A 25026-nucleotide genomic window follows, 5' to 3' on the forward strand; every position below is an offset into this window, starting at 1 on the left:
GACCGGAGGGCCAGCCTTCACGGCTCATGGTGCCTTGGGTGACTAGCTGCGAGAGTGTGCCAAAAGCTGTGAGGCAGGGTGTCCCCTCGGGTCTTCCACCAGAGGACAGGCTGCAAGGACACACACGCCACATGTGCCCACATTTTGCACACGGGCGCTGACGAATGTGCCTTTTAACCAGCAAGTGTGTGTAAATGCAAAATACTGACGTGAGGCTGCCTGACAAAACCACCGAAGCCCTCTGTGCCCTCACTCCATCCTAGATGCTGGGACTTCGGATGCTTATCTTGCTGAAACCCTCTATGGCCATATTTCCAAGAGCTGAGCACCTGCCTTATTTCCTCAGACCTTCGATCCTATCTCACCTGCAAAGCAAGCTGCCCACCGCATTCCTGTGTGACTGGACCCTGAATCCACCCAAGTCCTTCCCAGTGTGAGCTCCTTATGCCTAGACATCCATGCAAAGCACACCTGCTAGAAAGTTGACCATCCCTGTAGCTACTACCGTTCCTGTCTGCCACGGGGACTTCCCCTGGCATCCCTTGGTATTGCCTTTCTCTCAGCGGCCATAAGCAAAACCAGACCCCGCTGACCATGGGAAACATTGTCTCTGTTGGGAGAAAGCACACTTGGCTTGAGCTAGTTCTCTGCATAGGAAGAGCTAAAGTTGATCTGTGGGATACATTTTCCTGAAGGGGAGTCAGGCAGAAGGTACCGCACTGGGTTTTTCATCAGAGTACTTGAGATCTGGGGAAGCTCCACCTGAGCTATGTGTAGAGAACTTCCTGCCTTCTGGACTTCTGCCTTCTGAAGTGTAACAATTTAGAGGCCAGTGACCCAGTGAGGCACATGGTAGGAGGACATCGGTGTCCAAAGCACCAGCAGCAGAAACTGCTAAGAGAGGTCATGGTACTGTATCACCCTGTCTCATTTTCTCACGGAAAATTCATCTTCTGTCCCAGAGGTTCTCAAAGTGGGGTTTGCAACCAGCACTTGGCATCACCAGGGAAGCTGTCAGAAGCACAGATTCTTGGGCCCCTCTCCAGACCTCTTGAATCAGGAACTCTTGTAGAGGGGCCCAGCAAGCTGTGTTTAATAAGCCCACCAGGTGATTCTGGTGCACGGTCAAGTTTGAGAACCGTTAGCCTGAGCTGGTCCCAAGCCTAGTCGCACACTATAATCCCCTGGGATCTGAGAAATTTCTCTTGATATTTCAAGGTGATTTCTTGTCACCTCCTAATATAGAGTCCAGGGTAGGCCAAACACCCTGGGGGTGAGCCACAAGCCACCGCCATACTACTTGAAACCAAAGTAAATATGGAGTCTGGTTTAATGACCTAAAGCCACTCTTTTCACACACCCTGAGTCCTTCCTCCTCTCTATCCCGACTTCAGCTACTTCAAGGAGAAAATGATTAGAATTGGGGCCACGGCCTTGTCCCCAGGGGACACTACCCAGACCCATAGAAAAAAGAGGCACAAGGTTCAGCTAATAGAGTTTGGGGAGTGTTCCTAGAGGGGAGAAAAAAGTAACAGGACACTGTGGGCGGGGCCTTTTGGGCCAACTCAAGGTACTGTTGTTGATGATTCTACCTCTGGAGATATAGTGGGGATCTGATACGTCACATGCTTCTATCTCACAGACTCCTGAGTGTCAAAGGGGAGTATGCCTATGGGGCAGAGACTGTAGGGAAGTCCCCCTGGGGCGTGAGTGTTTTTTCCCCAGGCTGTCTGGTCCACTTGGCCATGAGGCCCAGCCCCTTTGAAAAGCATCTATAAGCTGGCTAAAGGCAGCTTCTGTGCAATCATTAAAACATCTGCTGTACAGGAGAAAGCTACCTGGATTCCTAAGGCACACCTGGTGGCTTATGGGACTTGCTCATGACACTTGCATTCATCTGGAACTCTGGAGTTGGTGGCAGAATTCTCTACTCCAGGACAGCTTCACCCTGCTGCTTGGAGTCCCGCTGGCCAGTGCCCTAATCAAAGACTGCATAGGCCAATGAAATGGATTTGGTTTCACCCTCTGCCGATCAAATCTGTCAGAGAGGCCGATGGAGTGGTCTGCTCATAGAACTATTTTCACAGCCAGTATGGCATAGTAATGAGGAATGGATATTGTTGGGACACTAATCTCCACTGGTGTCACATGATCCTCCCCAGCCAGTGAGCCAGGCACTGACTGGTAAGCTGAGCATTCCTCTCCTGAAACGCAACCAAGTTTTCAGGCGTGGCCTTCTTTCAACTCTGTTGGAATCGGGGACCAGGGATCGGGACACAAATGCTGGTGTTCTGGCCACTCTCGTTGCCATGGGTGATAAAGTGTCCTTAATTTCTGAGCTAGGAAATTGTATTTTCTGCTAACATGGGTGAAACTGTAGCTTTTCAGCTTGCAGACAGGATAAAATCCCTATTTTATCTGCAAAGGACTCTTCATAGTTCTTGGCGCTAAGTTATGGGTTTCACCCTCCAGCTCTAAAATCCTGCAGTCCCGTGCTTACAGTTTTGCTCAGCGAACGTGAGGACAAGCTCCCTAAAGTGAATTTGCAGCCTTTGTGACTTTTCCTTGAGAGCTCTGGGGAATGTGATGGATCCTGCAGGAGGGTTCTGTAGAAGAACCAAGAATTCTTGCCATGGATGTTTCCAACTCTGTCTCTCAAATGATTAGTCACTGGAGCAAATAAAAAGTGCAAGGGGTGCCTAGGTGGCTCAGTTGGTCGAGTGTCCAAATTTGCCTCAGGTCATGATCTCATGGTTTGTGGGTTCAAGCCCCACATTGGACTTTGTGCTGACAGCTCAGAGCCTGCTTTGGATCTTCTCTCCCTCTCTCTCGCCCCTCCCTGCTCACAGTCTTGCTCTCTCTCAAAAATAAATAAACATTTAAAAAAAACATTTTAAAAAAAGGAACTGGTGCAGGACTGTGGTCTATCTCAAATGCCTGCATCAGGCTATGCATCACGGTATGAAATAACTAGACAGGGCAGAGACAGCTATTAATACAAACACAAGAGGGATGGGCTTCTGGCTGCAATAGGGATTCTTATTTTCCATGTAAATGACTTTCCCTCATCAAAAGCTGAATAAAAGAATAGTTAGTGAACCCTTTCTTAATGGCCAACTGACCTCAGAACACCAAGTTTTCATAGAGTCCTGGGAAAAGGGACAGTATTAAATGCTCTCTTGTTACACTAGTCAGTAGGAAGTGAAAAGAATATGGTTAATTTTGAACCAATAATAAAATTCTCACGATGCAAAATAACCCAGGCAAAATAAACAAAGCTATTCATTTAATTTTAGACAAGGAGTAATCAATAGGCATCATCAGAAGTCACAGATTTCACCTTCATTGTCCCAACCCCCAAATCCATCACCTTAGCCCTTTTTCAAAGGCCTTGGATACAACATCACCTCCTCATCAATCTGAAAGTTGCAGTTTCCCTGTCGCCCCCTTTGAATATAGAACTTGCCAAATGTACTTATTTTTCCTATTGATTTGCTAGCCAGGGATCCTTGTAAGAATTTGTCACGGGTAAGAGCATAGGGCCTGGGGCCAGGCTGTTGGACACAAATGTCTCCACTACTTGCTAACGGTGTGACCACTGCAAACAATTTGGGTTCCACGAGCATCAGTTACCAGCAAAGTGTGGAAAATAATGTCACCTACTTCACAGTAGCTTTTACTGGGATTAAGGAGTTAAAACAAGTAATTAGAGTATTAGCCCATATTCAAGAGTCAATAAATGTTATTTGTACATCTAGCCCATATTCAAGAGTCAATAAATGTTATTTGTACATCTGAAGTTGGTAAAAATTTTCTAGGAAAAATATTCATCTTCTTAGACTCATTGATTCTCTCCATGCTTAAGAAATAAAAATAGATGAGCCTGAAGATGTATATACCAGGAAGTACCCCACTGAATTTTTAATAATAGAGAAAAAAGTTCTAAGTGCCAAGCCCTGTCCTAAGCATTTTTAATACATTATCTCATTTATTCTTCACAAAAATGTGAGTCGATATGATTACCCCATTTTAACAGTAAGAAAGAAGTTGCCATACAAAGAAGTTAAATAAACTTATTTAATATACACCAGGGTTTATCTAACTCCTAACCAATATGGTAACTGCTATGCTACACAACAACATTTATAAACATTATAATACTACATATTTTGTAAACTAGGATCCCAATTTTGTTAATCTCATACATATAAATGTGTGTGTATTTGTAGATAGAAATGATAGAGACAGAGGTACACACACGTGTGTAAGCACAAGAGTAAAAAGATATACACCAATATGTTTATAAGGGTTACTTCTTAGGGATGGTGAACCTCATATTTTTCTGTACCTTTCAAATGTTTCATATCACATTCAATTTAATTCAGCAAATATTTCTTGAGTTTCTACTATATGCCTGTCACAATTGCACAGGTATTACTTCTTAAATTAGAGAAAATACATTAAACTGATGTGCGCTGTCTCTTATGCAATTGGTAGCATTCATTTAAAAGCTCATTTTAATATGGTATTCACATGTTGTAATGTTATAAAAATGGCTACTAATGATAAATAAGTGAAATTCTGCTTCTGTCCCAACAACTGGAATAGATCACTCTTCAAAGTTTCTTGAAAAAAATCGCCCCAAATCTGTGTTTCCAAGTTCAATGTTAGAAAGTGAATTTAATTTTCAGAGAGGGGAAAAAGTAATTCGTCAAGAAATAGTTTTGAACTTCCAGAATGTGAATGAAGGAATAAGGAGCAAAATACTGAGTTATAAATGTGGGGAGCTGGGCACGGTGGGATGCAGGGGCCATGCCAGCAGTGCGTGTCCATCATATGTCACCTGCCCCGCAGGGCAATTTTGTGTCTATTTGCTAAATGAGTCTCTTCATGCCCACGGGCCAAAGTGTCATTCTCATCATCAAAAACACATTCACTGCCCATTATCTATGGCTGATTACCATAGGGATCCAGCTTTCTAAAACTTAGGTTGTTGTGTGTTGCTCTAAGACATTCTGACTAATGACCTGTCATCCCAGCAGAACTGGAGGAGTAAGGAGAACTGCAAGCTGAGGGGGGGAGGCATGGGCTCAGGGACCGAGCTAGGCAAAGAGGCAAGGAGGCATCTTGAGGGAGGTGGTGCTGGCCACAGCATTTAGGCCTGGTCAGGAGCACACCTGCAAAGCCACAACTACCTGTTCCCAGAGCCGAGGAGGGAACACCTGTCCGCCACATCTGGAAACCTGTATGGCCTGCAATGGTTGGGATTCGCCTGGCCCATGATAAAGCTCCAATTCTGCCCTGCTAGGAGAACTGGGTCCTCCTGCCATCGTCGTCCTGCACACAGCACTGGTCAGAACAACGAGGCCCTCGCTGAGCTGTGCCACTGGTTCCCAGCAGCCTCTGCCTCTTGCCAGTGTAAACCTCTCGGCCTCAGTTTCTTCATCTGGAAAATGAGGACCTCAAACGGGAACACTTTCAAGATGGCTTCCAACATTAGAGGTCTGTGATTCTACAGAGCCCTGTGAAACACATGGCTGCTTCAAAGGCTTTCCTCTCCAAATTAGTAAAGTTTCCAAGTTTGACTGCAACATTTTCTAGCCACGTGACCATTGCTAAGTATCTCTGAACCTCAGCTGCCTCACGTGTGAAACGGGAATCCTGAGATGCAGACTTGTAGAGTTTTGTGGCCATGAAGTTAGATTGACATGTCTGGCACAGTGTCTGCTCCATAACAGGTGCTCACCCTTCTCCCTGTACCACATCATTTCAATAATGATCCTTTACTTTAGAACTGGCGGGGTGGGGGGGGGGTCAGCACGATTAACATTGGGGGCTGGATAATTCTCTGTTGTGAGGAGATGTCCTGGATCACAGGATGTTCAACAACCTCCTTGATCTCAACTACTAGAGTCCATAGCACCCTCCCCCGCCCCCCATACAGTTGTGACAAGAAAAAAATATCTTTAGATGTTGCCAACTGGCTCCTGGGAGCCAAATCTACTCCCCACCCCACCCTGCTGGTTGGGAACCACTCGTTCACGTGGGTCTCAATTATACAAGAGGAGGGGCGCCTGGGTGGCTCAGTCGGTTAAGCGTCTGACTTCAGCTCAGGTCACGATCTTGCGGTCCATGGGTTCGAGCCCCGCATTGGGCTCTGGGCTAATGGCTCAGAGCCTGGAGCCTGCTTCTGATTCTGTGTCTCCCTCTCTCTCTGCCCCTCCCCCGTTCATGCTCTGTCTCTCTCTGTCTCAAAAAATAAATAAACGTTAAAAAAATTTAAAAAAAAATTATATAAGAGGAAAACGGGTGCCTTGCTCACTATCCATTTTCCAGTAAAAGTCAGAGTCCTGTCCAGACCCATATCTTCAGGGTTCTGTTCCACATATGACCTGCATGCAATATCCCGGATTTCTAGCTGCCACAGGACAAGAAGGTAAGGAAAGAAGAGTAGAACTAAGATGTGAATGCCTCTAGTAAGGAAACCTTTTGAAAGACAATTGGATAGGGGCACCTGTGTCATTCAGTGTGTCGAGTATCAACACTTAATTTCAGCCCAGGTATGATCCCAGGGTCATGGGATTGAGCCCCATGTCAGGCTCCATACTGAGTGTAGACACTGCTTGGGATTCCCTCTTTCTCCTTCTGCCCCTCTCCCTGCTCATGCTCTCTCTCTCTCTCTCTAAAATAAAAAAAAAAAATAACATATAAAAAAAGAAAAGAGATTGGATAGTTGTACTAAGCAGAGGCAAGCAAATTCTCTCCTTATACTGAATTTGTTATAGGAACAGTATTTTTCAAAGCTCAGGAAAGAATAAAAAATATGCCAGAGACTTGCACTCTTCTGAATTGGCCATACATAGAAAAATAACTATAATTTAGTAGTTCATCTCATCAGAATATAGTTAGATGTGCTCTTTCTTTTCTTTTGGTCTAGCCCAATGGCACAATCTCAGATGATTTATGCATCTGGACAACATGTATCCGTTCCCCGGTCTCTCTGATGTTATTTCTGCATCAGAATGGATTCATTTGATTAGATTGTACTATAACTCCACTTTTTCATCCATTTCCCTTCAAAGCTACGTTCACAGATAAATGGCTCTAGCATTAATCTTCCCAGAGAAAAGTCACAGCATACACCGGCCCATCCTGATGATGGTGAAGAAGTCCCGCTGTTCATTTTATCCTGAGGTTCTGCCTATGACGTCATGTTTCCCCTAGACAGTTCAGGCTCCCTTGTTGTAGATGAGAAACACTTCATGAATTTAGGATGCTCTTGGCCAATCCCTGGTGCTAGCAAGCATCACCTCGTCACAAGGAGCAAAGTGTGTGGAAGGTTGGCAAGAAAGGTATGCTGATAGGTGAGAGGATTGAGAAGGATGCAGGGGAGAGGCAGGAAGGACTTTTCCAGGGATGGCTTCTTGTGGGAGAGAGAGAAAAGAACAAGATATAACAGAGCTGGTAACAGAGACACGGCTAGGAGAAGCGGAGTACACATTGGTAAGATACAGCCAATGTGAACTTCCACATAAAGTGAAGATGCCAGGGGGCTTCCGTCAAGGCCGTCTGCTATCACGGCAATGAGCTTCACGTATGAACGTGTGTTCCAGTATCACGCATGCATACACAGTTATCAGTAGTTGATAGAAACTATCACAAACAACCACAGGTGTGCTGCTGATTCTCAGTAAGAGCATCACCCCTTCTGATGTGGGTTCAGCTGGATTCGAATGGCAAAGATGAGCTGGAAAAAGCAAAGCAGTTCAGTGAGGGGTTGCTGTGTCACATCTTTGGGGCGTGAAAGAGGGTGACTCACAAGTAACTGTGGTGGACACTAGGAGCTCCTCACAGATGTCCTGTGATACCACCTCTGAAGCCACTGGGGACATGACTGCCCTTGGCATCTTGGGGGAACCAGCCAAGGGACGATCTGCCTCCATCCCATAAGGAATTGTATTCCTTGCCCTGAATGCATTTCCTGGGGGCCTCTTGCTGGTGGAGTTCCCTGCAGACACTCAGGATGTGACTTTCCAAGGGGTAAAGCCCCTCTTGGCCGGGGACTAATTGTGAGTTCTTGTTACTGGACAGACCAGGAGGTTGGCGAGTCCTGAGGACACTGGGCAAGATATGAAGACAGATGGAGAGAAGGGATGCATTCACTGCTGGATGTCCTGAGAGCAAGGAGAGTGTGCCAAACCTATGGTGGGGGCAGGGACAAAATTTGACTTCAGCAAAACAAAACAAAACACACACACACACACACACACACACACACACACAAAGTGTCCAGAAACAACACGATTTCTCTTTACCTATGGCTGTTTGAGCCTGTGCACCAACTGATGTCCTAGAGATGTCATCTCAGTCTCCCTCCCCCCAGCTGGGGGAGTTTGCCGGAGCTTCCATGACACGATGCCATAGACTGGGGGGCTTACACAGCAGTGGGAAGGCTGGACGTCCAAGATCAGAGTCAGCAGGGTTTGGTTTCTCCTGAGGCCTTACCCCTTGCTGGGCGGGGGGGGGCTGCTTTCTCTGTGTCTTCACGTGGTCTCTCCTCTGTACATGTCTGTCTTCTAATCTCCTCTCCTTATAAGGACACCCTTCAGATAGGATTAGGGCCTATCCATATGACCTCATTTTAACTTAACGACCTCTTTAGAGACCCTATCTCCAAATACAGTCACAGTCCGAGGCACTGGGGTTAGGACTTCAACACATGAATTTCCCAAATAACCCAAATGTGTCCTTCATACATGTATTTACGAAATGTTCTTTTGAATAGGTATTCTGTGGATCATGAACAGTAGAAAATCTATCATGACCACTGGAAAAAACGGCCTTAAATGTTGATCGGCTAATGAGTCTGTACGGATTAATTTTGCAAGACTAAAAACTACCTTATGCTTAGGAAGCTGAGTGAAGCGAATGCAAGAAGAAATTTCATCAGTAGTAATACAGCTAGAATACTAAAAAACCTTTATTTTCATTTCCAATTTACAGATTATATATAGATGTGAAAGAATGATAACATTTAGAGACTATTCAGGAGTTGTGATAGCATATTATATTGTAGTACAATAATAATAATTGTATCATATCATATTATGTACTATATAGTTGTGATACTATATATATTATGTTACATCCCATTATAATATTTATATTGTTTATATTATATTGATCTTTTTTAAAAGAATCTCATAGAGTACTTTAGAAATAAAAGTAGGGCCAGTCACCGCAGTGTTGTCTGGAAACTCTAAAGAACTTAAGTTCTTTTTTTTTTAAATGTTTATATATTTTTGAGAGAGATGTCCTAGAGATGTCTTCTCAGTCTCAGTGTGTGCGTGAGTGGGGGAGGGGCAGAGAGAGGGGGGGACTGAGGACCTGAAGTGGGCTCTGCACTGACAGCAGTGAGCCTGACGTGAGTCTCGAACCAACGATCAATGAGATCATGACTTGAGCTGAAGTCGGACACTCAACCGAGTCACCCAGGTGCCCCTAAAGAACCTAAGTTCTACTGTGCACTGATGATGGAGCATATTTGATCAAATCTAAAGTTATATAATGATTCAGACAGATGGATGATTCAGATACTTCTATCATTCTTATGTAGTGCATTTTTTTAGAGCTCAGAGGTACGCTTCAGGTTTGTTTCTGGAAAATATATACTCTTCTCTCTCTCTTTAAAAATAGCTTTATTATAGCATAACTGACAGTAAATTGCACATAGTTAAACCACACAAGTTGATAAGTGTTGACATATGTATACACCTATGAAAAGATTGTCACGATGGCAGGCTGAATGATGGCCCCAGAGGTGCCCCTATCTTGCCCAGAACCTTCAGACGTTTTGCGTTACATGGTAAAAGGGATTTTGCAGATGTGAGGACCTTCAGGGTATTGGAACAGGGAGATGGTCCTGGATTATCCAGGGCCCTAATGATCACAAGGGTCTTTGGAAGAGGGAAGTGCAGATTGGATTGATGTTTGAGAGGGGCCAAGAGCCAGGAAATGTTGGCAGCCTCTGGACACTGGAAGAGGCAAGAACAGATTCTCCTAGGAGTTTCCAGAAGGAACCAGCCTTGTTAACAACTTAAGGTTTAGCTCCGTAAGACTTATTTTGGAATTCTAACCTTCAGAACTGTAAAAGAATAAATGAGTGGTGTTTTAAGCTACCATTTACGACATTTGATACAGCAGCAAGAGGGAACTGAGACAATCACAATGAAGCAAGCCGCCTGGCCCCTGAACTCCCCACTCCCACCCTTCCTTGCCCCTACTCTATTCCCAAAAAGCCACTACCTTCTTTTCTGTCACTGAAGATTTGTTTGCATTTTCTAGCATTTTCTATAAATGAAATTATTTAGTATGTGCCTTTTTTCCTCTGACTTCTTTCAGTCTGCATATTTACTTTGAGATTTACCCACGTTGTTTTGTTCCATGAAACTCCATTGCTTTCATTGCCTGGCAGTGTCCCACCGCATGAATATGTGACAGTCTGCTTAACTCTGCACCTGCTAATGGACGCTTGGGTTTTTGTCTGATTTTGACTATTACAAATAGAATTTGTGTACGAGGCTTGGTATAGACAAGTATTCTCACTTTTGTGTTTCAATACCCAGGAGCAGAATGGCTGGGTCCAGTGGGAAATATGTGTTTCACGTGTTAAAAACACCGCCAAACTGTCGGCCAACGTGGCTTTACCATGTTACATTCCCACCAGAATGTAAGAAAGTGCCAGTTGCCTCACATCTTCACCAACACTTGGTGTGGCCAGTCTTTTCAATTTTACCTACTCTAATAGGTATGTAGCGGTTTTAATTTGCATTTCCTTAATGACTAATGATGTTTAGAATCTTTTCATAAGTTTATCTCCACCCCTTTTTCTTCTTTGGTGAAGTGTCTCTCCAAATCTCCTCCCAGTTTATTACTGGATTGTTGCTTTCTTATTATTGAATGTTCAGAGTCTTCATTCACTCAACAAACATGGATCCTCTATGTGCAAACATAGGACCTACCAGGTGCCACGTGCTGTGTGCATCAAAGGAAAGGGAGACCAAATCTCTTTTCTCAAAGAGATGACACTCCTCCATCATAAGGTCTACTGTCCTTCCGTTGGTCCTGGGCAGGCCTTTGTCACTGCCGTAATGAATAGGATGTGGCAGACGTGGTGCCATAGGATCTAAGAGATTAGGTCATAAAAAGTGATAAGGCACCTACCGAGCTAGCCACCCCTAACCCCTCAGAAGCCATCCCCCAAGTCGTGAGAGCATCAGGCCCCACGGAGAGGCTACAATTCTAGCCAGCAGCCCCAGCTAAGGCCTCAGCCAACAGCCGCTCGGCTGCTAAGTGGAGTTCACAGTCCCTTCTCAAATTGCAGATGTGTGAGCAAAATCGATATTATTGTGGCTGTTTGAGACCACGAAGCACGGGGGCAGTGTGTTATGTGGCAGTAGAGGACCGAAACAGAAATCACAGCGGAGAATAGCATTGTTATATTGAAAATAAAATGTTTGTATTCTGGATAAAATGCACTCTGAGTATTTTTTTTTTTTTTTTGTCCTACAACAGATGGGTATGTTTATTTAAACAAGCACATTTGTATTTAAATTTTAAAACATTTAAGTTAAAACTAAAAGCTGCTTTTCTCATTCCACAGGCCTTAGAAACGTAAAATAATCACTTTGCAGCAAACAGTCAGAATATCAGAGCTGAAAATGGCATTGATGGGCTCCAGTCCTCCTTGTACAGCACAGAAATCAGAAGCCGGCATTCTTTCGTGTATCTTGCATAGCCTGGAAAGTAAAGGCTACGTTTTCCTGATTTGTCACTGTCTTAATGACTTCTCCATTAAGGACAAATTACACTAAATTTGTTAAGAAAATATTCTTTCCTTCCTTATAGAAGGAAACACTTCCATTTAAGGAGCTAAATGCATCTCCAAAGTTGTTAAAATTCCAGTTTGCTCCATGCTCAGTGACAATCCCATGTGCGTCACGGGATCGAGGGTGGTGGTGCAGGCCGTGGGCTCTGGGTGATCACTCGGTCTGGACTCAAATCCCTGCTCTGCCCTCTTCCACCTGTATGACTTTGCTTGATTCACTTGACCTTGCCTGGGTTTCCATTTTCTTATCTGCAAAACGGAGATAGAAGATAGTATGAGATAAGCCGCATAGAATTTTTGCTAGAAATAGGGGCACCAGGCTAGCACAGTAGGTTACACATCTGACTCTTGATTTTTGTTCAGATCATGAATGCATGGTCTGTGGGACTGAGTTCTGCATTGAGCTCCACGCTGACAGTGCAGAGCCTGCTTGGGATTCTCTCTGCCCCTCACCTGGTTGCGTACTCTCTCTCTCTCTCAAAAATAAATAAATAAACTTTAAAGAAATAAAGACTTTTGGGAGGAAGTAAACGAAATATCATATATTAAAGTTCTTAAAATGTAGCTGATAACTACCCCCCCCCCCAAAAAAAAGGCAGCAACTCTTAGGACTCTGCCAAAAACTTCCACAGGTGTCACTTCAATCCCATCCACACGTCTTTCTTTCTGCAAAGATAAAATAATTCATCTTTTACAACTCCCTTTTCAAATGTCCATGAAACTCCGGGCATCAAAAAGGGTTCAGATTTATTCTGATGGCAATTAGGAGGCACAAAAGTGGTTAGGCAGAAAATAGATATCCTCTGAAATTGGCTTTAATGGTGATCACTTTGAAGGCGGTGTGAAGGAGGGACCCAGGTGGGCACTACCTGAGCTGAGGACGGATGAGAAATCCATCTGTGCCCATAATTACAGTAAAGCGTGTTAGCGGCCTCCACTTGACAGCAGTAGGACATGAATAACAGCCATCATTATTGTAGCTAGTGTTTGTTGACCATCCATATGTAAGGAACGGGCCAGGAAAAGGATTCAGCCAAGAGGGGTAAGAGAAAATTGTACTCACCTGGAAGTAAAGAGGAGAGCACTTGTAGGAGGACGCGGACACCACAGCAGACCTCTATTCAACCAATCAGCAGACGCCAGAGTAGTAACCACTGGCACCAGGGACCCCTGAGAAGCCCTCCCACCACTCACAGCCGGTTCATGACTCTCAATCCTCCACCCACCGTATGGCGAGGTCAAGAGTATGGGGCATGTGAAGGGCCCACAGAGTGAGGGCTCCTTATAATCCTTATTTGAAAGGTGACTTTTCCTTATTTCAGTGGTCGGTGTTATTCTGTACAAGACCTCCAGGGTCTGCTTTCCTTGTGGTGCGATCAGACAGCAGCATGAGCAGATGAAAGACAGTTGCAGACTCCAAATAAAGATATGACGCTTCTTTGGTAGGACTTAGTGATGGCCAGTCTCTCCCTGGCAGGTAGCAGATTTGTTTGTACAGAGGTGGTTATGTCATTTGGGAGAAGACACCACAAACTCTCTGACAATGGATGTGGCTGTATGGAGAGAAGATGGCACCAGGGGTGAGGCACTCTTGGCTCCCCCCCCCCCGGGGGGGAACACACTCTGGCTCCTCCTCTGAGTGTCATGGGGGTGCTGGCTTGTGTTTGCCTGCACTCAGTGCCTGTTTCCTGGGGAACCAGCTTCCCAGGAACACCCCTGCACCCGAGGCTCCAGAACTATGGAGAACACCTTGAGAACGCCTGCAACAGTCAACATCCAGAAACCTCCCAGAAAACACCCGGAAGCCTAAAGTTCCCCTGCTCCATTTTCCTGCCCTTCAGAGAGCCAGCAGAAATGCTCCACTCTTACCTGTGACATTTCTCTCTGTTCACATCTGACCCCCTCACTTCTGCGTCATCTCCGGTTTAGGATCCAGAATCGCTGAGTCGTGTGAGGCTCCCGAAGACCACCCAGCCTAACCCTTCATGCTGAGACAAGGTTGTGGAGACTCAGAACACTTCAGTGGCTCAGTTGGGCTCACAGGTAAGAAAGGAAACTCAACTAGACACAATGTCCTGAAAAGACAGCTTGAAGGGCTGTCTGTCCTCCAGGGAAGCAGAGTCGAGGTGGGCTTGGTGAACACCGCTGCGAGTTGGTCCCTTTACAACCTGAAGCTAAGGCTCTGGGTATTCAATGGTCCTCCCCTAACAGGAAAGCCTACAAACAACCCACTAATGATGTCAGCACTCCAGCCCACCTGTGCTAAAATCCAAGTTACATTTCATCAGTAGACATTTCTCTCTGCAATTCCTCCCCACATTCTAAATCGAAAACTCATTAAAAATAACTTTAAAAGATTGGGGAAGGTTTACAACAACCCTACAGTTTCAGGATGGCATCTAGAAGCACACATTCAGTCTAGCTGAGCACCATTTCACGTTCCTCTGCAGAGTCCTGGAAAAGGCCACGCTGTGCCTCAGGAGCCATGGGGACCCGCGCACCCCTGACCGTGGCTCACAAGGGGAGCACACAGCAGCAGGAGGGATGTGCCACGTGAGGAAACGCTCACAGACAAGCAAAGAAACGCTTCTCGGGGAGGCTTGGTCTTGAAGAAAAATAGGTCCCTGCTGGGTGGAGAAGAATATTCTAGTCAGATGGAAGAGATTCACAAACAATGTCGATCTCAAACCTTTAGCATGTTAGTGGACAACTCCATCCAAATTCCGGAAGACTGAAACTCATAGATGAAGCTGAAACATTAGCAATCCACCTAAAACACACAGAGCTCCTGCCAACGGGAGTGATTTCGCACTCTTCTTCACAATCCAGGGCAAATGCAATCCAGAATACACTGATACACACACCGATGGAAGGACCTTGGACAGGTTGTTTCAGAATACCAAAGCAGCTCTTACAAGCTTATTCTTTGGGACTGCAGGGGGGCAATTCCCTCCCAGCCCGATGCCTGCACACAAAGAGGCAGAAAAAAACCTTTTTTCTAGTTCTTAGAGGCAGCCTACAACTTTGACCCACTGAAGCTATTTCTTCTAAGGAGGGAACCTCCAACTCTCTTTAGATTGTTAACAGAGTTCACAAGCAGGTGACAATCAGGATCTAATACTTGTCCTAGGGGCTCCAAAACAAGCGACAGAAACAAGGCATGCCTCCTGGACCAGCCCCTTGACGGAGCTTCCCACATTCTGCAGTTCTGCGATGGGACACACGGGGGCAGCAGAGCCCAGCCCGGTCGTGAGCAGGGTTGGTTTACAGCTGGAATTTGAGGGGCGCTGTTTAGCTCCAGGGATAAACAGCCCAGGGCGACACTTTCCTGGCACCAAAAACCCACGGGAGATGCAAGCGAGGCACTCAGTGGCTGCGACAGTAATGCCTTCACACTATGCGCGCTCAGCTGATGGCTCTGTGATTAAATCCATATTAACTCTAACCAAATCCATAACATGAAGGAAACCTTGTGATTTTAGACTCATCCTGCTAGTGGATGATGGGGTTTTTGTTACCTGTGTCTATATCCGTATCTGTATATGTACATCTATATCTATGCCTATATATCTATAGCTATATGTGTATATCTACAGCTATAATGACAGTGCTATATATCTATAGCCATATCTGTATCTACTGATATATACATATAATATAGCTCATATAATTAGAATATTAGTACATACATTGTGTGTGTGTGTGTGTGTGTGTGTGTGAGAGAGAGAGAGAGATGGTTTCTTACATCTTTTCAATCCAAAGTATCTTCAATAAGCACGCATTTGTTAAATAATCAGAAAAACATACAGACTCAACAAGATACACAGGAGGAAATCTACATTACATGAAGATATATTTATATTTTGAAGTTTTTCCTTCACAAAAAGGTATTTCAGTTTATGAGATAATTAGAAATGTGAGGACTTCAAGTAACACTCTCCAGTCATGAATGTATTTGACAAGTGTCTTTTGATCACGTCACATAAGTGCAAGGCCCTCTCTCAGGTTCCAAGACAGCAAGGTAAGTAAGACACAGTTACTGCCCGCCGTGAACTTTAAAAGATTGGGGAAGGTTTACAACTACCCTACAGTTTCAGGATGGCATCTGGAAGCACACATTCAGTCTAGCTGAGCGCCATTTCACGTTCCTCTGCAGAGTCCTGGAAAAAGGCCACGCTGTGCCTCAGGAGCCATGGGGACCCGCACACCCCTGACCATGGCACATGAGGGGAGCACACAGTAGCAGGAGGGATGTGCCACGTGAGGAAACGCTCACAGACAAGCAAAGAAACGCTTCTCGGGGAGGCTTGGTCTTGAAGAAAAATAGGTACCTGCTGGGTGGAGAAGAACATTCTAGTCAGATGGAAGAGATTCACAAACAATGTGGATCTCAAACCTTTAGCATGTTAGTGGACAACTCCATCCAAATTCTGGAAGACTGTGAAACTCATAGATGAAGCTGAAACATTAGCAATCCACCTAAAACACACAGAGCTCCCGCCAATGGGAATGATTTTGCACTCTTCCTCACAATCCAGGCCAAATTAGTATATACTAATATTTCTAATTACATAACTATATTATATGTATATATCAATAGATTTAGATATGGCTATAGATGTATAGAACTGTCATTATAGCTGTAGATATACACATACAGCTATAGATACATAGGCATAGATATAGGTATACAGACACAGATACGGATATGGACAAAAATCCCACCATCCACAGCTGGGCAGCTGTGAACAGCAGACGATTGTTACAGCAGAGGAATGGACAAAATCCTGTGAAGACAACAGACTTGGACACTATGAATTCTATGGGGGACAGAAAATGACGAGCCTCCACAGAGGAGGTGGGACTTGAGGGCTGTCTTCAAAGATTGTATAGGAATCGACCAGTTAAGGTGGGAAGTGGTGCATCAGGCGCCTACATATAGGTATACATTCCTATAATGCCGAGTTACCACATGTGACACACTCGTGTCTATGTATTCTCTGTGTTGTCAGTGCAGAGAGATTTCATAGCCCACTAATAGCCTGCAACTGGAAGTTTGGAAAACACTGCTGTACAACAGGGTTCCTCAGCCCCTCACTGCTGACATTGTGGATAGAAGATCTGGGGCATGGAGACTGTCCTGCCCACTGGAGGATTTCAGCAGCATCCCTGGCCTGTGTGCATTAATGTCATGAGCACTTTTGCCCTGAGTTCTGACAACTAAAAACCTCTCCAGCCACTGTCTAATGTCCCCTGGGCTGCAAAATTGCCCCATATCGAGCGCTGCTACTCTCAACAAACTTAAAAATGGAAATGACCTGGTTTGAGGGAGGGATGACCGACCTCACCTTCAGGAGCGAGGTGCTAACTAACCATGCATAAGAGAGAAGAAGCTTGGATGAATCTGGCAAGTCAGTGGGAGGTCCTGGCATTAACAGATACAAGTAGGTGTGTTATGTGATCTGTCCCTGTTGACCTTGTCACACACACAGCGTGCCACCTCCCCCTGGTCCACCATCAGGCCACGTGCCTGCCTATTTCCTCAAATAACCTAACTATTGGCCTCAGGGCCTTTGAACATCCATCACCCTCTGCCTGAAATACCCTTCTTCACTCTCTTCCTGCTCAACCCCTATTGACCATCCAGGTTTATCTTAAACCCCCAAAAGGCCATCCCTACTCCCCCAATCCAGTAAAGTTCTCTGATGTGCTAACAAGATATCCTCCATTTGTCACTTTTAATACTTACTGTGAAAGGTAGTTATACATATATTTGTGTGACGATTCACTTACCGTGTTTTCTTTACTCCTCAAGACCGTGAACTCCAGGAGAGCAGGGGCCTTGCCTGTTTTGCTCACGCACAGCAGTGCCAAAACCAATAAAGAATTCCTAAAGGAGGGAGCAAGTAGTGCCAGTTAACCTGATTACAGCTCCTGTTTTTATCAGTTTAGAGGCTGATTGGTGAGCTGGTCTCCTAGGGCTAATTATCATTTCTTTTAAGTAAGAAATGCTTAAAAGCTTTTTAAATAATAACAAAAATATGAATTTCTAATGATATGAGTTTCTAATAAAAGCACTATTCCAACACTTATCTTGAGACTGCATAATTAAGAAACAGTAATCCTTGGGGGGGTGTTGTTTTGTTTTTTTTTTTTACTTAAGAAGTCTACATAGACCTTCTCTGTGTGGTTCTTTCTTTGATAATTAAAGCTCTCGTTTTCTCTTTTTATCATTAGGAAACCATTTCAGATAACAAAATTGAATTTCCTTTACACCATAAAAGTATTGGAATATTCCATTCAGGCTAATTTCATCTACATAACATTAAATGTAGAATTTCTACTCTAAGTTCATTCTCCATATCAACAAGCAAAATAATAGACTTAATGTTTACCAAGAAATGGTCTGAAAATCAAGAAATCCCATGAGAGAAAAAGAGATTATCAGGGACCAGAAGAGTGTGGGGTGTTTGACAGTATGAGAATATATTGTACATTCTATTATTTTTAATGTGGCAAAACCTAAATAATTTTTTAAAATGTCAGACCCCCATCTCATTTTATCAGCTTTCTTCCCAACCTTTGTATCCATCAAGATATTAGAATTCAAGTCAACATATTTTCAAGTATAATGCATTGGGCCAAGCATGGGGGAATACAATGGTCTACTCTCAAAAAGGCTGTGGTCTCCGGGGGGTTACATCTTGTAGATTGATATAAAGCAGGGAAGGGTGACTGTCCCCCAGAGGCCATAGCCCCTGAGCCAACTATACGACGCGAGCCATCATTTGTCCTTAGAACAAAGGATCAGAGAGCTGCATGCATGGTGTTTGTCACAAGGGTGACAGGCTATTCACATTGTACTGGCACAAAAGCAGGGCACATTGATTCTTCAGTTCCCTAAAGAAAGCAGTCTAAATTGTAGTAATGTGTGTTTGCCCCTTGGGACCAATCTTCCCCCACCCACCCCCTGAACACATTCATTCATCTATTTATTCAGTAGATGTTGATGAAGAGCCTGTCCTGTGCAGGTGCTGTTGTGGGCTCTGGGGACCCAGTGGGGAACAGGAGCAGAGGTCCCTGCAACCATGAAGCCCAACTCCAGCAGGGACCCAATGTGACCCTCAACATAATGACAGTAACCAACACCCTGGGTGCTGAGTGTCCCAGGCGCTCTTCCACGTGCTGAAAGTGGCCCACCCATTGTATCATGACAGCAATTCCATGTGGCAGGAGTCGAATCTTTCTGCAGAAAGTGAGGCCAGAGAGCTGACACCCACACCTGCTCGATTTGGGGTTCCTGGACAGAGCTGAAAGTTCTGTCTGCACACATATGCTTGCATAACCCAGCTTGGACCCTCACCCTCAACCAGGCCATGTGCTCATCATCACACACACACAGTCCCATGAAAAAACAGGCACACACTGCACAAGCTTTAGCAGGGAACGTGCTGGGCGTGCGATGGGTTAAGAGAGGAGGGCCCCTCTGACAGCAGAGGAGCAGAAAGGAGCCCCCCTGGAAGCCTGAAATTGGGAAGGTTGGGTGGAGTGTACAAAATGAAGAGGGCCAGAGGGCCATGCTGAGCCTGGAGGCAGAGAACCACGCCCTTGCAAATATGACTCAGGAAGACTCAGGAAGGCATGGGGGCGCCTGGGTGGTTCGGCCAGTTGAGTGACCAACTCTTGTTTTCACCTCAGGCCATGATCTCATGGTTTGTGTGTTAGAGCTCCGTGCACTGACATCGCAGAGCCCGCTTAGGAGTCTCTGTCTCCCTCTCTCTCTGCCCCTACCCTGCTCGCTCTCTCTCTTTCTCAAATAAAGAAACATTTTTAAAAAATAAAAAATAACAGTAATAAAAAAGAAAAAAAAGAGGCAGGAATGCCTGGAAGTCAGTCAGCTACTATCAGAGAGAATATGCAGGTGAGAATCGAGGGATGTGGGGTGTCATAGACAAGAATTCCTACTGGGCTGTCATGTTGCAAAGGTGAATTCCTAAATATCAGAGTGCTTTGGGAATGAACAAGCACCACATAAATTCACACATCGCTATGATGATGATGATGATGATGATGATTACTAACATTATTTATGGAGTGTTTAGCCACCATAAAAACTAGATGCTCAGGTCCGAAGTATCTTGTGGGACAAGCCAAGAACCTACTTCTGATCTATGCAAGGAAAAGAGAACAGTGGGACATGTATGTACTGTTTAAAGCAAATGCAGCAAGATGAATATCCTTCAGTTGTACGTATTCTGCACAGATTGAAGGCTCCATCTCAAATTCCACTTGATAGCCCAACCTCCCTCCGGTCTGAGCCCCCTGTGCCGGCCACCCTGCCTACACCACATTTTCCTGTTTTTAAATGACTCTGGCAATTGTGTTATATCGGCCGGCTTTGTGCCACCGTGAAGAAGCTCGGGAGTCCTTGGGTGGTAGAGGTCATGGTTCATGTTTCCCCAGACCCAGGAGTTCTGGCTGGCACATCCAGACAGGTAACAAAGGCTTTTGAGCTGGAGATCTGGGAGTCTCTGACCTCACCGACCACGTGGGACTTCCCTGGGGCCATCCACCTGCCAGCATTTAGTGAAGACCGGAGAAGGAGGCAGACAGAGAGGTCTCATTTATTTTACGTTCATTTACTCTGCTAATTTCCAAAGTGAGATGCCTGAAGCTTGCAAAGCAACAAGGAGGCATGACGGCCGTCCCACCACCGCCTTCGAATGTGATTCCTCAACGTGTGTGTTCTCCCTCCGTGCTGACTTTATCTTCAGAGCCCTCTTAATAAGTTCGATCCCGCAGTACTAATTAGAGGCGGCACAACAGAAACTCTCTGCAAGCAAATCCAGCGTCACTTCAGCAAGGACAGCCATCTAGTCTCATGTCATATGTCATTACCTGGGCCTTCTGTAAAGAGCTGAAATCCAGTATTTTACAGAACCAAAGGGCATCTCTAGAAACAAGTGCTAAATGTAAAATCAAAATCTTAAGCATCTATGGATTCAAATGAAAAAACATCTGTGAGTGTGCCAAGCACACCATTTACTCTTAAACTCATTTGGGGATTTTTCAGCACCCGCTTAAAAATAGAAGTAAATAAAATATGCTGTGTTGTAAATGCTGTGCCTTTGTGGCATTGCATAGTGATTTGTTACATCTTTAGTTGAAGTTCTAATCTGTGGCCATACAGGGAATGTAAACTCAAATGTCTGAGCTCTCCTGGGAAAACTGGGAAAGTTTACGACAATGACAGTTGTCTCTGGGGTGGGACGCTTTCTGGTGACCTATCTCATGGGAAATGATTGCTTTGGTGCCATGTGCTCTCATATGCACCACCAGGCATGCCTTTCCAGCTTCAGAAATAAGAAGGTCCACAGACCAAATTAAAATGCTAGAAGCATACGGTTTATTAAATGCATTTAACCCACGGCACCAGCAGCAAGGGCAAGAGTTGTGACGGGGTAACCAGCAGGGCAGCGTGCAGGGTGGGACAGACACCTCCCAGTCCCATCCCTCTCTCCCATACCAGCTCTCCCCACTGAAGATGTGGTGACAGAGACCAGAGCTAGGGTGAGAACAGGGGTCTGGCAGACAGAAGCTGCCTGGAGCCAATAACACAGGCTCATTTTTCTGGAGAAATTCAGTGACTCAGTCTCCAGAGAGGCCACCACCTGGTATAGCTGTAGCTTGCCATTTAGCCTTGCCAAGCAGTCAGAGTTCTGCCATCTAGGGTGACAGAGCTGTCAGCCCAGAGGGCCGTGACCATTCTCATGCCCCTCCTCATGTCCCTGTCTCATGTCACTCTGCTGGTGCCACCAAGCCCCCACTCACACGCTCTTCAACGTGCCCTGCCGGCTGCTGACTTCCCAGCCACATTCAATCACATTTCTGAATTCCGCACATGGTGGGCATGTGGCTTGCTCGGTCATTGTCTGAACATGACACTCCTTTTGAGATTCACCTAGATTTCATGAGCTACGAGCCCGCTTACTGTCTGTGTTTGATATTCCTTAGGAGTTCCATCCTGCTTTCTATTTGTCTTCTGCTCTTTATAGCCAAGCTGACTAACTCAACACAGCAAAGTCATGATCTATTATGAATCTGAGGTTCATTTGGAATACATTTTAGGAACTCTCTACCATCAAACTATACTCAAGATATTACCTGGAATCTGGCAAATTAGTCTTTCATGTACTTTAGATTTAAAATAATAATAACCATCAGGGCACCTGGGTGGCTCAGTGAGTTACATGTCTGGCTTCGGCTCAGGTCATAATCTCAGTTTGTGAGTTCGAGCCCCGTGTCGGGCTATGTGCTGACAGCCCAGAGCCTGGAGCCTGCTTCCATTTCTGTGTCTCCTTCTCTCTCTGCCCCTCCCCTGCTTGTGTTCTCTATCTCAAAAATAAATAAATATTTAAATAAAATAAAATAAAATAAAATAGCCATCAAATAAGAACATGAAAGAACATTCACATCTCCTATTGGGTGGAGAAAAACAGAAGAGCCTTCTGCAACTACATAACAAGAGTATACCTGTCCATGGGAGCAAAGGAACATATGAGGAATTTTTTTTTAAGTACTACAATAATGGAATTAAGGCTGCTTTTGTTTCTGTAAATTATAAAAGTGCCTTAATGTTCTAATAAAAAAATATGTCAAATCTGGTGGGAAAGTCAAACCCCTCCAATTTCCTATACCAGGGACTTTCTTTGAAAGGCAAGATATTTCTGTTAGCCTTAACTCTGTGTCTTAATATCCATCTCTTCTCCAAGGCGGTGACATCCCGGGCCCTCAGCAAACAAACACAGCCTACGTGTCCTGGCCTCTTTGATGGAATGTGTGTCAGCAGCCTGAACATTTAAATTTTAAATGTGTTTGAGTTTCGGTGCCTGACTGGTCCGCTAAGTGAGTGTCCCTGGAGGAATGTCTGGACACTGTGAGTAATGCAACTGGAAAGGAAGGGAGAAAATCATGCATTTTTCAAAAAGCTACTATTGACGCATTATGTGAAAGACATTATGCCTCAGAAAGTCTCTGGATTTTAAAACTATACATTCAAGTGTTTTGCACCCCAGCTCCTCTGTCTCCTGGGTGCTTCTGTGATGGCGAAGCATTGGACCCCTTCTTCCATCAGCAGGAATTCAATGGCACCTCCAGGCAGTCTCCCCAGCTGCTCTTTCCTGATGTATCCAATGCCGGGAGCTGGAGCTCCCTGTGCTGGCCACACAGGGACCTCCGTTCTGCTGTCAGATTCACCAGTCAGCAACGCAGGAAGTCCCTCTCCTGGGGTTGGAACAATTGACCACCACGAATACTATCCCCCGGTTTGCTTTTTCTGTGACAATGAACAGAATTCTATCAAGCCACCTTCAATCAGAAATGATTTCATTTGGGTGTTTGTTGATATTTCTTTTTCTTTCTGTTGTCCAATTTATTTTAAGGCTACAAGTAGACTTGAACTTGATTCTAGGACCCAGAATTAAGTGCTCTAGGGACCAGCTTCCCTGTGTGCATCTGTCTCTGCTGATCTCTGCATGTCCATTTTGTTCCCGTTTCACCATTGATTTTTATATCCTTCAGAGATGTTCCAATGAAGGTTCTAGACTGGAGACCATGAGTCTTATCACCTTAGCTAATGTACCACCTCTCCACATACGCAGTTGGGGCACCGTAGAGTCAAATGTGCAAGCCCTGCTCCACCAAAAAAGGCTCTTGTTCTGTAAATTGGGATTCTTATGGTACTTGCATTCCAGAATTGTTACAAGGGTTGAACATGATGGTTTATATAAAGCACCCTGCAGAAAGCTTCACACACAGTAAGTCCTCAATGCATATTTGCCCTAATTCCTTAGTCTTCATTACAGGCCCCAAGCAAGTCTAGGAATTGGCCACCTCAGGGCCAGATGCCCTATGGCCACTGTGATAAACACCCCAGTGCTGGTTCCCTGAGCAGATTGTTGTCTATGTTCTCTGCCCCAATGCTCTACCTTTGGGGGATTTCATTTCTTCTTTCTGCGACTCTGGTGTGTGGTCAAACACAGAACCCATTCCCTCACCAATGAGGCAGGACTGTGACCCAAGCTAAGCCAAACAGGTTTGGGACGAGCAAAGAGAAAATCCTACATTTCCTTTTCAGCTGTTAAGCCTATTTATTTATTTAGTTAGTTAGAGAGAGGGAGAGACAGCAAGCAGGGAGAGGGGCAGAGGGAGAGAGAGAGAGAATCTTAAGCAGGCTCCATACACCTAGTGCAGAGCCCAATGAGGGGCTTGATCTCACAAACCTGGGATCATGACCTAAGCCGAAATCAAGGGTTGGACATTCAACTGACTGAGCTATCTGGGAGCCCCAAGCTTTCGTTTCATGAACTATTTTAGCATCCCAACTGGCTTACCCCACCACCCTCACCCTGGCCAAGTTCAGATCCTTGTCATCAGGGGTGCAACAGTAAAGGGCAGGCATGATAAACAGCGACAGGCAATGGGAAATTGTTTAACACGGTCACAGAAAGGCTCTGGGTGTCATCCTGCTCCTTGAGGAAAGACTTTGGGGATTCGAGTGTCTCCCAATGCAGAGCAAGCACTGCTAAGGTGAATCTCAGTCCTGTTCATTTGATCTTTGCTACAAGTTGCTGGTTCCCCAGGGATTCACCCTCAGTGGGCTCCTCAGCCTATCGCACCATGGGTGATGATTTGATTAGCTGTTTGCCATTACACAGCACATGGGCCGACTTCCCATCTTAGAGAATGTGCTGTCCTGCTGGGGTGCCTGGGTGACTCCATCGGTTGAGCATCCAAGTCTTGATTTCAGCTAAGGTCATCATCCCAGGGTCATGGGATTGAGCCCTACATCGGGCTCCATGCTGGGCATGAAGCCTGCTTTAGATTCTCTCTTTCTCCCTCTGCCCCTCCCCCTTCAAGTGCACACATGTGCAAGTGTGTGCACTCTCTCTCTCTCTCTCTCTCTCTCTCAAATAAAATAAATAGGAAGGAAGGAAGGAAGGAAGGAAGGAAGGAAGGAAGGAAGGAAGGAAGGCAGGCTCTCACTATCCTTCTTCCCATCTTGGCCCAATATAAATTCCAAGTATTTCACATTTCTCTAAGAGCCTATGGTTAGCAGCCTATTGTCCAGTGCCAGTCTC

The sequence above is a fragment of the Panthera pardus genome, unplaced genomic scaffold (assembly GCF_024362965.1).
Source record: "Panthera pardus isolate Hobbes unplaced genomic scaffold, ASM2436296v1 HiC_scaffold_25, whole genome shotgun sequence".
NCBI lineage: Eukaryota > Metazoa > Chordata > Mammalia > Carnivora > Felidae > Panthera > Panthera pardus.